Below are 12,519 nucleotides of genomic sequence, written 5' to 3' on the forward strand. Positions count from 1 at the left end.
GTCAACGCTGGTCAAAGGGTCCCTAAAAGGGCGGGTATTACAGTCTTCCCCCCTTAAAAAGAACTTCGTCCCCGAAGTTCAACTCACCTAACTCAAAGCACCAAACGCGGGAACACAACGACCTCGCTACTCTTCGACACAGGTCACTATTCCCCCCGAAATGCCCTCCCCCATGTCATCATCATCACTATCTAACACTCTACACAGGTCAACTCTTACAAGATATTACTTGGAATACTTAACACCCACGAACCTACACTTTCACTTAGCAACAACCAACAACGCGAAATACATCTCATATCAACGAACTAAAGTAACCAACAACGCGGAACACATCTCATATCAACATGTCGCATGACCATACCCCCATGTGACTCAACAACGCGATTCCATTACAACACATGGCACCATAACTGTCTCTTCATGACCGTCTTTTTAAAACATACTATCAATTTTCACTTCAACGTATGAATTACTCAACGAACTAAAGTAACCAATTACAAACTTCATACAAGCAACGTGACCAAAGTAATGGAAAACTTTGCAAATAATCAACAAGACATTATAAACGAACAACAACATAGTCTCAAAATAAGTAAATAATGTGGAGTCGCCAGTAGGTTTTATAAAAAACATACAAAAATAAGTTAACGGAAAAGGCCTCTTTTGATCCCTGGAATGGGGACTGATCCGTCACTCCGGTCTGAACCAAAGATTGCGGATTTGGGGGTAAAGGTATGATCAGGGAAGGTGTTAGGCACCCGGATCGCCCATCAAACTGACGGCCTCTACTATTTATTTGTAATATTATATATTTGACGAAATTGACGATAAAAAAAGGTTAATTATACAAACAATACAAATTATTTACAAACACAAATTAAATAAAAGACAAAATAAAAGAATTAAAGAAAAAGGAAAAGTAAACAAAACTTATTTGATGTCGGTACCCTCAGGCCTATGTGGATGTTGACTATGAATAAAAATCGACTTTGTCGTTAATTATTAGCTCTTATGCACTTATATGAAACTGGGATGATTTATGTGAATGGTTTGATTTGAAACAGGGATTATATGTTTGAGACGGTTGATTTGAGAGTGTAATATTTTTGGAACTGCTATGTCGATATATGAGGTATATTTGTGAATCACAACCGTCCGTGTGTTGCTCTTATTGCTTGTCTGTGTCCCCCTGAATACGGATAGTGGTACAACTATTTATATAGTGGACATTGAATTGAGGTTTCTTCCCTTAGGAAACCAAAAAAGATAGACTTTTATAACTTATTTTTATTATCCCTATTTTTAGATGTCTCATCTATAAATATAATTAAAAGGCTACCCTAAAATGACTAATAAACGCCACGTAGACAAAGCCACGTAGGATTAAAAAATGCCACGTAAATGTGAGCATCAAAACCCATTGTCACGTAATTATCTTATTTTATATATTTAATTCATTTTTCTATAAACTAATTTAATTTATGTAACCCTTACAAATTTACATCAAAATTTCATAATTTATAATCAATATTGACATTTTAATTGAACTTTTGTGTTAAAAACATGTTAATAAATGTCATAATTTATAATTAAAATTGACATTTTAATTGAAATTTTGGTAATAAAACATGTTAATAAATTAAAACATTTCATAACATGCACCCACCATTTTTATTAACATTTTTTCCTATTTAATTCATTTTTTTAATTAAATATTATAATAAATTGATTAAAACTCTTCATAATACTTAACACCCACCAAATTAATTAAAATTTATTCCTATCTAATTAATTTTTGTAATATAATATGTTAATAAATTGATTAGATTTCTGTATACTATTAATACCCATAATTTTCATTAACATTTTTTTCCTATTTAATTCACCTCTTGAGTTTCTCAGCAATCAATTATCTAATTTAATAATACCACAAAATAAATTAAAATTAAAATTAAAATATGGGAGTCTATGGTTGTGTGATGGCTATAAGACCTATAATACCTATGATAGTTTCTATTCACAATATTTATTTAAAATCTATTGCTCATTCGCCCATGAGTTCCTAAGTTGTGGATTATATTTTATGGTTTAATTTATTTATTTGATTATAGAGAGTATATTGAGTATTATTATTGAGTATTGTTGTTGTTATGTCCAATAAAGTATATTTTAATTTGTTATGTTATTAGTATTATAAATCCTTTGATTTATATTTAAATTCATGTTTTCCATTTGATTTAATTTCAATGATTTACATGTGACAATGTTGATTCGTTTGTGAAATTTTTGCCATGTTGATGTTTTACCTTTTGGTCAATATATTTTTTATATGAATTTTAAAGCATCGTGAAATGTATGTGAATGCAGATAAGACAAAGCATCACGTGAGTAATATGAAGAGGGAAGAAATACAAAAGGTACGAAACTGAGGTAAAATCTATCTATCTATACAATATAATTAAAAGGCTACTTAAAATATTTAATTTTAATTCACATGGCATTTTTATAGGGGTTATTTCATAACAATAATCCATCTTATTGCTGGTCTGCAATAATCACTACATCCTATCAATAATCCCAATTAAATCCAACCTAACCACCATACCTTCTAATAACGAACCAGCTGATATTTTGTGATGTTTATGTGTATCAAATAAACTAGGTACTTGATTCATCACTTGAAAATATTACATATAAACATCACATATACCAGCTAGGTTGTCCAAAAACTATCAAATATTCCAACATAAACTTCACAAAATATCATCTGGTTCGTTATTAGAAAGTCAGGTGTGGGTTGGCTTTAATTGCGATTATTAATAGGATGGAGTAATTATTGCAGACCACCAATAAGATGGATTATTGTTATGAAATAACCTTTTTTATAGAGGTTAATACTAATTCATCTATATTAATTATTTAATTATTTATTTTTATACAATATTATAAAAAGGCAAAACTATGTATTAAAAAGTTAATCATCTCCAAAATTGTCACATGCTTATAAGTACCAAAAAAATTAAAAAAAATAATAGTTGCAATCACTAAAAAAACTAATATAAACTCTTTATTTTCCTCTCATAAATTTGGTTATTAATCTACCTATTTATTTAACTTTAATTCCATAAGATAATTAAAAAGCAAGCGATACTATCTACCATTATTATTCTGCATGTCACATTTTAATTTCGGAAGATAACTTCTAAACCATTCTCATGCAAAGTAGATTGTGTAAAAAAATAATAATAATAAAGCAAACCTTTCACATTCCATTTCTCCTTACACCATATTTATGTCTATGTTAGACTTCATAATACTGAGAAAAATCTATAACTCTATAATCTAAATAGAGAATCTATAATCTATAAATCTGATTAAAAGGCAAGGCAAACTATCTACCATAATCTATATGTCATATTTAATTACATACGATAATATCTTAAACCACTCTTGTATAAAGTAGATTTTGTAAAAAAAAAAAATTATAATTATTAGTAATCAAGCAAACCTTATACATTTCATTTCTCCTTACTCCTTATTTATGTTTATATTAAATTTCATAATAATGAAAAAAATGATGCTCAAAACTCAAAAGTCATGAACGTTGATTCATATTTATACTTATATTAAATTTGATAATAATGAAAAAATGATGCTCAAAAGTCATGAACGCATCCTCAATTGTTTATATATTTTTGTTGGAAGGCAAAATTTATAAACCAAAATTTTTCTCATCCCTATTGTTAGTAGAACTAAATGTGTCACTAATCTTCCTATGATTCTATTCCAATTAAGGTAAATGTATTAAGGTTTTAGATTATTAACTAATTTATTTCTTTTTTAGTGCAAGTTCCATTGGTATTGGGTTTTAATCACATTTTTCAACTTCATCGTATGTATTTGTTTTGTTCTCATTTAGGGTCTACCAAGATTTGTGGTGTTGACCTATTCAAAGGTTAACATACTTACATCTCTAATACTTCATTTCTATTCCCCCTTTCTTTCTCTATTTAAGAGGAAGTTTAAGTTAATAACGATAATATTGTATAAAACAAATTTCACTGTTTTGTTGGTTAATTCGCACTAATTACTGAGTTACTTTTTTTATAGGGACGATTCATTGGAGAAAGAAGACTATATGGAGAAGTAAAATATTAGGATTGCTTAAAGAACTATATATTAAAAACTAAGTGTAAGATTGACGACATCAACGTGAATGAGTAATAGTTTTTTAGTTTTTTTTCAACTGTATTTTTTATTTTGGTATTTGTTGATTTTTTTCATCATTTTACCTCTGAAAAAATAGCACTCTTTAATTTATCGACTTTGATCTTTATGTTAACATGTCAATGCTCGTATTTTTAGTACACGATCTATCATGAATTATTCATGAGGTAATCTTACTATGTGATTTGATTTTTTATAAAGTCTCAATTACTAGAAACATTAAAAACATTACCCTAAAAACAAAATATCCCGTGAAATTTACGGGCCACAAAACTAGTTGACCATTAAATAGAAGTAATGTATTGTAGTTGCCAGCTAACACCATAATTTGGTTTTGACAAGGAATTGTTTCCGGAATACTTGTCGATAACCGCAAAACACCCAATTGGATTTGTATGGTAATTGGGCTCTTATAATTAGACGTTTTGTTTAGCATTAAGGTGAATTGCCTCAATATTCTTGGGCCTATTAGAAAAAAACGAGTAGCAAGGTTTGACTGTGGAATAGTATGTTAAAGCTAATATAATGGAACGGATATTCACGAATGATTTTATGCCATTTTACTAGTTTTTCGGAAAATAAGCGTAGAAAGCCATAAATTATAACATTGTCAATTTTCATTAGTCATTAAATTTTAGCCTCATCATCGGGTACCCGTAAGGCTAGGTAGACATTTTGAGGTGTCTACACATACACTAACTCTCATCTTATTTCCACCCAAATCACTCAAAATTCCTCCCAACATTCATCAAATCTTCAATCCTTCAATATTTTGGCAACAATCCTTCCATCACAAACACAAAATACCATTGATTCCACCAAAAATCAGAAAATTCCCCCATTTTTGAAGAACCCTAACTTTCAAGACTTACAATTTCAAGCTAAAGGATTGGAATTCAAGGGTCTAAGACGGGTTTTTGAGCAACTAGGAGCAACAAGGAGCATTATTTTGTGGAATTCGGGGAGGTATAACAACCAAACTCAACTTTCATTTTCTTGCTCTCTTATAATCCGAATTTAGCCTTGTTTTAGTGAATTTGTTGGATTAGTTGTTGTCTCTTGATGTTATAGTTGTTGTTGGTGGTAAAATTTTCTGAGTGAGGCAAGACAAAGACCAAACACAAGCTTTTGAAACCTTCTTGAGCTAGTGCACACCAAGTGTTTGGTGAATTGTCTCAAAGAGTGAAAAATCTTTTGAGTGCCATATTTTGTGTTCGTTGTGTTGTATCAACTATTTTGTAGGTACAAGAATGTCAAGCTTTAACCCATTCCGAAGGCCATCTAAGAAAAGGGTTTTAGAGGAGACCGAAAATGTGGAGGAGCCAATTTTTACCGGGAAGGAAGGGTTAGATGCCAACCAATCCAAAATCTTTCAAAAACTCGGCATACCTCAAAAACAACCAATCAAAACAACCCGTTTCCTTGCTCCCCACACCCTAAATGCTCTAGGTATGGGTACACTAACCTGGGCTATGCTTTCTAAGGTGGGTGTAGAAGCATACTTTGATGATGAGTTATGGGATTACACCTACACCTCCTACACCCGAGAGTTTCTTTCCACCTTGACGGAGTGTAATGTGGCGGAGGAAAGAGAGAAAAAAATCCAGTTTAGAGTGAATGGAAAGTGGCACACCCTTACCCATACTCAAGTGAGGGAGGTCTTGCACATTTCCAAAAACCCCTTCTCCAATTTTCATGCTCGGGCATAGGAGTGATGTGGCTTGGACCGAGATTGTGGGAACCGCCAATGCTAAACATGACAACATGATCTCTTATTGCACCAACCCCGTGGTACAACTCCTCACCCGCTTCATAACCACCATCTTCTATGCCATAGGAGAGCCCACTAAGGTCAACACAAAAATCCGAGCTACCACGTGGACCATGCTCCCGGAAGGGGTAGGAGTGCCCGATTGGGTACAAGTTTGTATTGATGCATGCATGGTTCACAAGACCAAAAGCTCGGGAGGGAGCATCAATTGTGGGGGGGGGGGGCAATCACATTCTTTGTTACACACTTTGAGGGTGACATTGAAGAGTCTCAGAACATCTTCAAGGCTAAAGGTTTGCCCTTGTACAATGATGTCGTTCTTGAGGAGTGCAAGATGTTTAAGAAAGTAAGGCAAAACCCCCTTAAAGGGTATTGGTTGGGTCCCGACAAGCAAAAATACTTGAGACTCCCTAGGCCTAAAAGCTCCCCTTAGCCAAGCGATAGTCATGGTAGGAACTTCTATTGTCGTATGGATATTTCAGACTTTGACTCAGATGAGGACGAAGAGGAGGCACCAAATGCTCCTCCCGTGGACATGGACACCCCCATGTACGAAGCGGGGGAGGGCTCTCATGAGTCGGTTGCTCCTTGGCAACAAAGTATGTTCGAGTATTTCAAGGAGACAAGAGAGGTTTTTACTACCATAAGTGGGTGTGTGGAGAATCTCCATTCTTGGCAACAACAACCAGCGCCAAGATTGGAGAATCTAGATCAATGGAAAAGTGTGGTTGATGATAGAGGGAAGTTGATAGAGGAGGCCACAACGGCTCAAACGGCCTTGATGAGGGAAATGGTTGCCAACCAAGAGGCTAACCGTCTTTGGCAACAACAACTTGACCAAACAATGACGGCCAATGCAAACATGTGGAAAGAGCAAAATGAGTGGAGAAGCCAAATGGACCACCAATTTGGGGTCCAAAATGAAAGATATCAAGAGTATATCAAAGATTCAACCACGATGCAAGGACCCAAGAGGACACACTTGGGATAGTTAGTGGACTATTTGGCATGTCTCTTCACCCAACAAACCCACCCTCCATCACCCAAGAAGATGTGGACCAAAGTTATGCCCGGGCCACAAAAGAAAGAGAAATAAGAGAAAGAAGATAGAAGAACTAAGGCACCTATGATCAAGGGGGTGCCTCGGGTTTTCATCATTGAAGAAAAGATTGTGACCTCCCTCCACATTGAGGCCCATGTGGAATGCAAGTGTGGGGGATGATTGGGAAGGTGGGCACCTGAGGCAAGATTGGGAAGGTGGCCGAGGACGGGATGAAAACCCGAAAGGGCATTCCGGGCAAAATGAAGAAATGAGTTGCGAGCCACCATGAGAGGTAAGGAAAAGTTAAGGTGAAAACCCGAAAGGGCGCCTTAAGCAAAATGAGGGATTTTCAACAAAAAAAAAAATTGAAAAATTGAAAATTGTCACACCAAAAAGATGGAGGGATAAGAAGGGAGTGATAAGGAGGGTCTTGGAAGGAGGCTAGTTTTAGGATTTAATTTCTTTTTGTGTCACAAAAAATTGCTTCAAATTGGTGGTTTTTCCGATTGGCTACTTGTGTTGTTGATTCTTAGGGGTGTTTGGCCAACCAAGTAGCATGATCTTACATTTCTATGGAGTGATAAGGGGGTGTTATAAGTGGTGATAAGTGGTATGGATTGTAATAGGAGGATGAGAAGTCACCTTGTTATTACCTTGGGATAAGGCAAGGGTGACCATTACTACTTTGGAGAAATAAGAAGGGTGGAGTTGAGTGATGAGTCGAAGTTGGTGGCATGTCGTGTCTTTGTTTGAGGGATGATATAAGGGGGGAGAATGAGTGAAGAGAGAGTGTTAAAAACCTTGAGTCTATATTTTCTCTTTAATTGGTGGTTGTTCAAGAAGGAGATATAAGAAGGAAGAGGTAAGGGAATAGTGATCATTCAACCCCACACCCGCTTATAGACTTGCCGAATGCCTTCCTTGAGTTTTACTCGGGACAAGCAAAAGTCCAAGTGTGGGGGAGTTTGATAGAGTCAAAAAGTGTCGAGTCACTACGGCCTTCTTAGGCCAAATTTGTTTACATTAAGGGTCCTTTTTGTCGGAATAAAGAGCTAATCTTCCCGTCCCAATAATTGTCATAACTAATGCATTTTGATTCATGTGTGGAGCTTCGTATGAGAGGAGAACCCGAAGTCCCGAGCACGAGCCTCTAGCCACACTAGAAGACAAGCAATCACGCGGAGACGGCCTTACATGAACCAGTTTCGGAGCCGACATTCCTTGATAGGAAGCATGGAGGCTAAGTATTGAAGAACTCGTGTTGAGGAAGTGAAGAAACAATTTTCAATCAGGCATTTTGCATACTGCCACCAGCCACAGCAGTCTGCCATTCAGCCGGCAGTCTGCCACTCAGCCGGCAGTCTGCCGATGTGCTGTACTCGTGACTTTTGCTTAACCCTTTGGCGTAAATGAAAGCCCAATTTCCCGTGTTACCCTAGAATTTCGTGCAGCCCTATAAATAGTTCACATTTTGGAGACCTAAATCTCATCTTGTTTAGCAATAATTTCAAAAAGCTTGTGTGTTAAGAAAACTTGATATTTTAGGAAGAAAGATTTAATCTTCGACATTGGATGTTAATCTTTGTTCATTTTTTGGGTTGTAACAAGATTATGGAAGGCTAAATCCTTCTTTGCTTGGTGTAATTCATCCAAAGTCTCCAACTTTGGTATTGTAAGACTCTTTTAATCTCTTCTTATTTATCTATTGATCTTTCCTTATGCTTAATTCTTATGTTGAGTAGATGAATGTTAGAATTGATCACTCTTACATCTTATTTATCCAACTATTCCAAATACTAGAGAAATGGTTTAATCTATCTAGGATTATTTGGAGCAAGCTTGTTGTATGTTGATTTGATTTAAAGGATTCATGCAATAAGTAGGAAATTTCATGTCTTTTCTCATTTGTATGGTTTAATCTTGTGAGAATTGATCCTAGCTTCTTATCTTGACACAACTCTTAATGCTCATGTTTGGTTTGCACTCATGGTTTAATGAATTGTTGATTAAACTTGAAGGATATACATAGATGGTTTAATTTGTGTATGTTAACATCTTGATTTGAAAGTATTGGGTGGATAATTAGAGAAGAGATATAAAAGAGTCAAACTTTATCATTATTGGTTACTAAGGAAGGATTACACCAAGTCCTCTTTAATATTGAATTCTCTTGCGCACCAAGTGTTTGTTATATTGCTTGTTAGACAAAGATTGCAATTTTACTTTGTTTCATGTTACCAATCAACTCAACCCCCCCCCCCCCCCCCTATCTATCTTTATTGATTGTTTGTCATTGATGATAACCATTGTTTGTTTATAAACTTGTCATTAGTATTCAATAGTTTACAAATCAAGTATTTAGCTTAAAAGTCCTTCTCTTGGGATCGACCCTTACTTCTTACTTGCACTATATTGCTTTATCCATTAGAGTAATCTAGAGTATAGTTTGACTTATAAATTATTAATTTGGTAGTTTAATTCTAGTATTTAGCGACCTAGTATTGTGGCTATCATCCACCTCATGCTTTCCTTCTCTAGTAGCCTTCCAAGGTCTACTATATTGTGAGTTATGGACCGCCATTTCTTCAATTTTGTTCCATGTTTGATTGTCATCAACTTCGGTGAACATGACATTGGATCCTATATTGAGAATGTTTCGGGAGTCTTCATATAGACCATTCCAAAATTGTTGTACAAGGAACCACTCGCTAAGTCCATGGTGTGGACAAGAGCGACAAGTGTCCCTGAATCTCTCCCATGCTTCGTACAATGATTCCTCATCCCTTTGTTTGAACCCGGTGATTTGGGCTCTCAACATGTTAGTCTTTTACGAAGGATAGAATTTCTTGTAGAAAGTAAGTGCCAATTTCTTCCAAGAATCAATACCAAGAGTAGCCTTGTCTAGGCTTTTCAACCATTGTTTCGCGGTACCAATCAAAGAAAAAGGAAATAAGACCCATTGGATTTGGTCTTGAGTAACTCCGGTTTGAGAAATCGTATCACAATGGTCACAAAAAGTCTCAATATGTGAGTGAGGGTCTTCACTAGGCATCTCTCCAAATTGACTTCTCTCAACTAATTGTATGAATGCGGATTTGGCAATGAAATTACCGGTTAAATGTTGTGGTGTAGGAGTACCATTTGGTAGGTTCTCCTCGGTTGGTACGGAATGTGATGAGAATTTAGGAATTGTGGGGTGATTTTGTGGTGGGTTTTGTATTGGGTTATCCTCTCCGTCTCTTGCAAAAGGGTTGGTAAACTCAATGTTATTTGGTTGAATGTTCACAGTTTCTCCAATACCTCTCAAAGTACCTCTAGCAAGTCTTCTATTGTTGGTCAAAGTTCTTTCAATTCCAAGATCAATGGGTAACAAGTTACCTTGTGATCTCCTAGACATGCAAAATATCAAACAACCTCGAAAACAATTAGAACAACCTTGAGGAGATTGAATTCCCCAAGGTAAAGAAATACACAGCTAAAAACAATTAATGAAAATCAAATCAAGTTAACACCGTCCGCGGCAATGGCGCCATTTTTGGTGTCAGATTAAACTCGTCGTCAAAAGCTACCTAACCAAAACAATATTTATCACTTCATAAACTACTCTTAGCAAAGAGGTAAGTAAAGGTCGGATCCCAAGGGACGGGTATTGATGTAGGATTTTCAATTGCAAATGGTTGTGTCTTAGGGTGTCACAATTTGGGTTGAGATAGGAGATCAACGAAACTAATTAACAATATGAAAGCAAAGTAATAAAAACAAGCAAGGTGATTAAAATGAGATGTAAATAATTGATTAAAAACACTAGGGTGTCATGGGTTCATAGGGGATTCATGGGAGTTGATCATACAAACATATTCTCAAGTTATAATCAAGCAATTATTGTTGTGATGGGATCGAGTTGGTGTATAAGCTTACAATCCCTAGGAAGGTTTGGGTCCCGGAGCCGAATCGATTAGATTGTACAACACCTACAAGTCGACTTAATCCGTCCTATCCAACTATATGCATGGTCTAATGAGACTCGAGTTGGTGTATAAGCTTACAAGTCTCATTGAAAAGATAGGTGATGGGTAAAATATGCAAGGATTCATAGGCTCGCATTTCATCAAACATAACATGTGCATAAGTTGAAATCACAACAAGCAAGAAAATTAATTATGAAAACATATTAGATTAAGCATGAATCAATCCCCATGTTGGTTTCCCCTAATTCCCCATTAACCCTAGTTAAGGAAACTACTCACTCATTATCAAGTTTAACATGCTAAAAGGGTTGTGAATCATACTAGCAAGGCAAAACATGATGAATAAATGAAAATGATTAATAATAATTAAACAAGGTTAAGAAAGAATTATACCTATGAAGATGATTCTAAATAATAATGCAAAGAATAATAGAAGTACTTTATGATTGATGGAAGGTTGTCAATTGATGTGACCATAATTAGAGCATATTTAGTCCCCGAATTAGCCTTGTTTCCATGCTTTTTCGTGCATATTTGGGTCATTTATTGTCTTTAGTTCTTTGTTTTGCATATTCTTTGAGGTTTTGTGTCCTTGGTAGGAAAGGAGTGCAAACCTTGCATTTTCATGGCAAAATGAGGCTAAATTGATTGAATTCAATGACCAAGCATCAAGGAGAGACAAGATTAGAAGGCCTTTGTACATACTATAGTAGATGGGCAATGATAAGAAAAGATCCTTGCATCCCCGAGGAAATCCTCAAGGATTTTATGAAGAAAAAGGAAGAAAAGAATAAGGAATGAAACTGCCTGACAATCCGTGCGGATTGCCCTGAAGACGCCCGTCCCTCACCACAATCCGAGCGTCTTCCTCCACAAGACGCCCGGGCAGAACCTCCAGAAGACGCCCGTCTTACCCCTCTGGACGCCCGTCCAGGAACGCCCAAATCCGCCCGTCCCGTGCTAAAGACGCCCGGATTCCCAGACAGTTCCATTTCGTCTTCTACAAGCTTCAAGGAAGGATGCACATCTTTTTCTAAGACCGACGAAAAAGAGACCGGAGTCTCCCTAGAGACCGGCGATTCCTCAAGGACTTAATCGTCATTTAAGCCCTTAGTAAACCCTAATTTATGTACCTAATCACCACTATAAATACCCCATTAGTCTAATTAGAAGAGCATGTTCTTCTTAGCAATCTTTAGTGTAGTTAATATCAATCAAATCTCTCTTTAATCTTATAATTAACATTTAATCAAGTTTTAATACAAGTTTTATTTCCTTAATCTCTCTCTTGTTCATCCTTTATTTTGGGTAATTGAAGATTATTTGGGTTATTATTGGGAGATTGACAACCTTCCAATCAAGCATCAAGTACTTCTTTTAATCTTTGCTTTATTATTGGAATCATTAGTAAGTATAATTCTCTTAATCCCTTTTTAATTATTGTTAATCACTTTCATTTATTCATCATGTTTTACTTTGTTGGTATGATTGACAACCTTGCTAGCATG

At 35.6% G+C, this 12,519-nt stretch overlaps 1 non-coding gene across 1 annotated transcript; it reads left to right on the plus strand.

Annotated features, from left to right (window-relative positions):
* Positions 1 to 9,754: 9,754 nt before the first annotated feature.
* LOC141639830 (small nucleolar RNA R71) lies at positions 9,755 to 9,861 on the plus strand. Its single transcript, XR_012542695.1, has one exon. It is a non-coding gene; the product is annotated as a small nucleolar RNA R71 (small nucleolar RNA).
* The last annotated feature ends 2,658 nt before the right edge of the window (positions 9,862 to 12,519 follow it).

The sequence above is a fragment of the Silene latifolia genome, unplaced genomic scaffold (genome assembly GCF_048544455.1).
Source record: "Silene latifolia isolate original U9 population unplaced genomic scaffold, ASM4854445v1 scaffold_57, whole genome shotgun sequence".
NCBI classification, from domain to species: domain Eukaryota; kingdom Viridiplantae; phylum Streptophyta; class Magnoliopsida; order Caryophyllales; family Caryophyllaceae; genus Silene; species Silene latifolia.